Below are 6425 nucleotides of genomic sequence, written 5' to 3'. Positions count from 1 at the left end.
GGGGTATAAGCCAGTTTATTTAGACATTCTCCAACTGAAGGAGAGCATACTGTTTTAACTTTTCCACCTTTGTATAGAGTTCTGCAATAAAAATCAACATATACATTTTTTTATCCACAAAAATGCAAGAGTTTATCTAGATGTGAAATTTCTGGGTTAAAAAATGTTACGGTTATTAATGTTGCATAAAAAACCACCCTAAAAACTTAATAGATTAAAATAATAAATATCAATTATTTTTGCTCATGAATCTGCAATTTGAATGGGGTTGACTCATCTTTGTTGTACACAACATTATATGAGATGTTTCCGCTTGAACTGTAGTATCTACTTCCAAAATGTCTCATTCTCATTGCTGGCAAATTGGGAGCCACCTGGGAGCTCAGCTAGGGCTGTCAGCTGGAGATCTCAGTTCTTCTATGTGGTTGCCTCTCAGTGGGTCTGCTTAGACTTCTTCAGAGTATGATGGATGGGTTTCAACAAGTCCCAGGCAGAAAATCAAGGTTTATTCTGATCTTACCACTAAAATCCTAGAACAGCCAATCCACTGCATTCTATCAGCCCAGCAAGTCACCAAAGTCAGTCCAGGAAATTTGCAGCTGCTTATAATCTATCATAGTCCCCCGCAACCATAAATTATTTATATTTCTAACACATGAAAATTATACTCACCCCACCCAAGGCCCCCAGAAATCTAATCCTATTTTTACATCAGATTCAGGCTTGAGGACCAGGATCTGATCAGCTACATCAGGTCTAGATCTGATGAGGCTCTTCAAGTGAAGTTCCTTGAATACAAATTCTCTAAATCTGAAGACCTATGAAATAACATAACAAGTTGTATTACCCCATACACCCTCTATAATGATGAGCTAGAGATAGGATAACCACAACTCACACTCCATTCTCAAAGGAGGGGGATAGGAGACATAGCAATTCATAGCAACTATGAAATCCTGGCAGGCAAATCAATGGTTCTGCAACTAGGACCCAGTATGGCTCTTTGGGAATAATGATCCATTGTCTTTATTATGGTTATTAATAATAACCATAATATTATTATGGCTTGGCTCCACTCTCTGGGATTTTGGTTCCACCCTCTGAATAACCCTTCCTTATATGTAATAAATAGCCTATGGACAGGCAGGACTTCTGGAAAGCTGTAATGAGGAGTTTGGTGAACACTTTCCACAGTAAAAGAACCACTTAAATGGTGACAATTATTTTTAGAAAACATTTAAGGCCTCTGGAAATCTACCTAAGGACATATAGTAAATGAAGAAACATTTATTCAAGAAAATCTAAACCTCAACAAGAACAGTGACAGTCTGTGGTATACATGGTACAAACTTACTACCACATCCCATACCACAATTCTATGCAATGAGGTCTTTATTCTGGGAATGATAGAGGTTCCACTACAGAAGCAGCAAACTGAAGAAAATAGGGACTACCATCACTTCCAGTGCCTAATGGCAAAATGAGGGTGTCACTGTCCTTGCTTCCAGCTCCACTGCAGTGTGCAGAGGTTCTGCCCAGGGAGAAAGGCAGGCAATAAGGACTCAGAGCCTGTCAGATCCATCTGAGATGATAGACTTTACTTAAAAGAAAGCATGGACTCCTGACAGTCAAGGAAAGCTCTATCATAACTCTAACTGGACACAACCTGAATGAACAGATACTTCAGAGTCCAAATTCCAGTGATAACACGCTAAAATATCAAAATGTCTAGGTTTCAACAAAAGATGGCAAAGCATATGAAGAAGCAGAACCTGGGCAAAGGAAACAACTAAAGCATTAGAAACCATTGATGAGGAGGATCCAACATGGGAAGTTCCAAGCAAAGACCTCTTAAAATTTGATCCTAAATATGCTCAAAGAGCTAATGGAAAACATGGACAAATAACTAAATGGAATCAGGAAAATGATAGATGAAAACTAAGAGACTACCAATAGAGAAATGGAAATTATGAAAAGGAACTACACAGAACTTAAGACCACAGTAACAGAAGTTTAAAATTCCCTAGAGGGATTCAACAACGGATTGAGGCTTGCAGAAGAAAGAATCAGTCAACTTGAAGATAAGACAATTGAAATTATCGAGTCCAAGGAGCATAAATAAAAAAGAATGAAGAAAAGTAAATAGAGTTTGAGGAACTTGTAGAATACCATCAAACACACCAATATATGCATTGTGGGAGTATTAGAGTGAGAAGAAAGATTAAAAGGAGTAGGGAGAATATTCAAAGAAATAATGGCTGAGGGAAACTTTCAGGGAAAATGGCAGAGTAGGGAGCTCCAGGATCCCAGGATGCCAAAGCATCTATTGAACAGGCAGGGACTGTGTGAAACAACTTTTCTGGGTCTCTGGAGGCGAGAAGAACACTGCACAGTATCCAGGGAAGAGAAGATGGAAGGAGGCTAAAGAACATGCTAAAGAACAATGAGTAGTTCTCTCCTTGTGGCAGATGCTGGCACCCATCCCCTACTCTTGCAGCAGGCTCTTTGGAATTCAATCCCTGGATGGCTGCTGCTGTCAAAAAGGGACTTAAAGATCCTCTTCCCCAAGAACAGATGTGGGCATGGCTGAGCAATGATCACAACTTTTGATTAGCAAATTCGGATCACCGTGGCTCTGAGGTATCAGACATAGGTGGCAGCAGACATTGTTTTAACACCACTCCTGACAGGAGCATAGAGGGTGGATATTTAAAAACACAGTGCCTTCTTGCAGCTGAAGGGAATAGATTGCTAAGGAGGGGGAGGGGTGGCATCAACTGGGCAGGCCAGCAAAGTGAAGCTTTGGGAAGCCTCAAATTGGCTTTTGACCCCTGCTGATCACCTCCATAAGGCACTTTGGAGCTGGTCTTTGCCCCACTTCATGGGTTGCTGGCCATGTTTTGGATGGCAAATACGGACCTAGGAGGGCCCTCTTTTGGGTGACACCCTACCCAGAATTTACCCTCCAGGGAAAAGCAGCTAGATGCAATAAAAAGTAGTGTAAAAAAAAAAAAAACAAGGCAAAGAACAAACAAAAACAGAATAGATCAAGATTCCTGAAGAAGGAACAGAGGAAAGGAAGCTTTCTTCTGGAGATAAAATAATTGCACAAAGAGTGCACTCTTAAAAATAGTACTGCATGTCCAGGGCAAGAACCAGACAAAGAAGAGCTGTAAAAATATGATCAGTTAAACACTGGCTATTCTAAAGGTCTAGAATAAATTGAAACAAGTATCAAAAAAGAGCTTCAACACATAGCCAAACAACAATAAATCTCTAAGCAAGAGAGAGAAACTGATCTTCAGAGTAAATTCATCAAGATAATCAGATGCCTAGACATCAGCAAAAAATTATAAGCCATACTAAGAAAGAGGAAGATACGGCTGAGGCATATCAACAAATTAAAGCTTCAGAGTACACAAAGAATTTGAAATAACTAATCAAAGAAGTTCAAACCAATACCCTAAATCAATTCAAGGAGATGAAGGAAAATATGCCTAAAGAGATAAAAGATATTAAGAAGACATTGGGTGAGTATAAAGAAGAATTTGAAAGTATAAAAAGATAGACAACAGAAATAATGGGGATGAAGGGCACAATAGAAGAGATTACAATACACCAGAAGCATACATCAGAAGATCTGAACAGTGAGAGGAAAGAATCAGTGAACTAGATGTCAGGACAATTGAAATCTCAGAGACAGAAGAACAGATAGAGAAAAGAACGGAAAAATTGAGTAGGGTTTCAGGGATCTGAATGACAGCAGGAAGCATGGAAACATACATGTCATGTGCATCCCAGAAGGAAAAGAAAAAGGAAAGGGGACAGAAAGAATGTTTGAGGAAATAACGGCTAAAAAAATTCCCAATTCTTATAAAAGACACAAATATGCATGTCTAAGAAGGGCAACATACTCCAAACAGAAAATATCCTAATAGACCTGCTCTGAGACACATACTAATCAGAATGTCAAATGCCAAAGATAAAGAGAGAATTCTGAAAGCAGGAAAAGAAAAGCAATATGTCACATATAAGGGATCCTCATTAAGACTATGAGGTGATTTGTCATCAGAAACCATGGTGGTGCGAAGGCAGTAGTATGCTATATTGAAGATACTGAAAGAGGAAAACTGCCAGTCAAAAATTCTGTACCTGAAAAACTGTCCTTCAAAAATTATGGAGAGTTTAAAATACGTCCAGATAAACAGCAACTGAGAGAGTTCATCAAATGACACATGAACTGCAAGAAATAGTAAAGGGGGTTCTACAGGTGAAAGTAAAAGACAGGAGAGAGAGGTTTGGAGTAGAGTAAAGTAATGAATATTATCAGTAAGTGTAACTAAAAGTTCAAAGAAAAAAAGATATGATGTATAAATCCAAAGGATAAAGTGGCTGAAGTGCTGCATTTACAGTAGTAATATTGAAGGTTAATGGACTAAACTCCCCAATCAAAAGATACCAGATTGGCATAATGGATATAAAGTATGATCCAACAATATTTTACTTACTAAGAGACTCACCTTATACTCAAAGACACAATTAGGTTGAAAGGGAAAGGTTCAAAAAGCTATTCCATGGAAATAGTAACCAAAATAGAGCTGGCATAACTATATTAATATTGGACAAAATAGACTTTAAATGCAGAGGTGTTATAAAAGACAAAGAAGGACACTGTATAGTAATAAAAGGGCCAACCCACCAAGAAGAAATATAACCATAAGTATCTATGGAACTAACCATGGTGCCCCAAGATACATGAGGCCAACACCTGGAAAACTGGAGGGAGTAATGGACATCTCTACAAAAATAGTTGGAGACATCAAGACCCCATTCTCATTAATAGATAGAATATCTAGTCAGAGGACCAATAAGGAAATGGAGAACTAGAACAATATGATAAATGAACAGATAAACACAGAACATTGCATCTCAACACAGCAGGATATACATTCTTCTCAAGTGTTCATAGATCATCCATTATAGATCACATGTTGGGTCACAAAACAAGTATCAATAAATTTGAAGAGATTGAAATTATGCAAAGCAGTTTTCCTGACCTGAATGGAATGAAGATGAAAATCAATAAAGGTAGAGAATTGGAAAATTCACAAATATATGGAGAGTAAACAACAGACTATTAAACAATCAATGGATCAAGGAAGAAATTGCAAGAGAAATCAGTAAATATCTTTGAGATGACTGAAAACAAAAACAAACATTTCAAAACTTAAGGATGCAGTGCTGAGAAGAAAAGTTATAGCCCTAAATGTTTACATTAACAATGAAGAAAGAGCTGAAACCAAAGATCTTACTGAACACTTGGAGGAACTAGAAAGAGAATGGCAACCAATTCCAAAGCAATCAGAAGGAAAGAAATAACAAAGATTAGAGAAGAAATAAATGAAATTGAGAATAAAACACAATAGAGTGAATTAACAAAACCAAAAATCAGTTCTTTAAAAGGATCAATAAAATTTATAATTCCTTAACTAGACTTTCAAAGAAGAGGTGAGAGAAGATGTAAATAAATAAAATCAGAAATGAAAGGGAGACAGTGCTACTGACCCCACAGAAACAAAAAGGATCATAAAATGATACTATGAACCACTATATACCAACAAAATTGGACAACCTAGATGAAATGGACAAATTTCTAGAAACACACTAGCAGCCTACACTGACTCTAGATGAAATAAAAGAACTCAACAAACTAATTACAATAAAGATATAGAAACAGTCATAAAAACTTTGCCACAGGGTGGTGCAATAGTGGCTCAGTGGCAGAATACTTGTCTGCTATGCTGGAGACCTGGGTTCAATTCCTGGAGCCTGCCTATGCAAAAACAAAGCAAAGCAAAACAAACCTCTGCAACAAAGAAAAATCCACCTGATGGATTCACAGTGAATTCTACCAAACATTCCAAGAAGAATGAATACAAATCCTGCTCAAACTCTTCCAAAAAATTGAACAGAAGAGAACACTCCCTGTTTCATTCTTCAAGGCCAACATCACTTTAATAACATAGCCAGATAAAGATACTATAAGAAAAGAAAAATACAAATTAATTTCTCTTATAAATATAGATGCAAAAACCCTTCACAAAATGTTAGCAAATAAAATCTAACACCACATTAAAAGAATTATACACCATAATCAAATGGGTTTTATCCCAGTTTTGCAAGGGTGGCTCAACATAATAGATCAATTAATGTAATACACCACATTAACAAAACAAAGGGGAAAACACGTGATCATCTCTATTGATACAGAAAAGGCATTTAACAAAACTCAGCAGCCTTTCTTAATAAAAGAATCATAAAAGATAGGAATAGAGGGAAATGTCCTCAATATGATAAAGGGCATATGCATTTAACAAAACTCAGCAGCCTTTCTTAATAAAAGAACCATAAAAGATAGGAATAGA

The sequence above is a fragment of the Tamandua tetradactyla genome, chromosome X, assembly GCF_023851605.1.
Source record: "Tamandua tetradactyla isolate mTamTet1 chromosome X, mTamTet1.pri, whole genome shotgun sequence".
In the NCBI taxonomy this organism is placed as follows: Eukaryota; Metazoa; Chordata; class Mammalia; order Pilosa; family Myrmecophagidae; genus Tamandua; species Tamandua tetradactyla.
The sequence above is the reverse complement of the archived record's forward strand: the minus strand, read 5'-3'. Positions refer to the sequence as shown.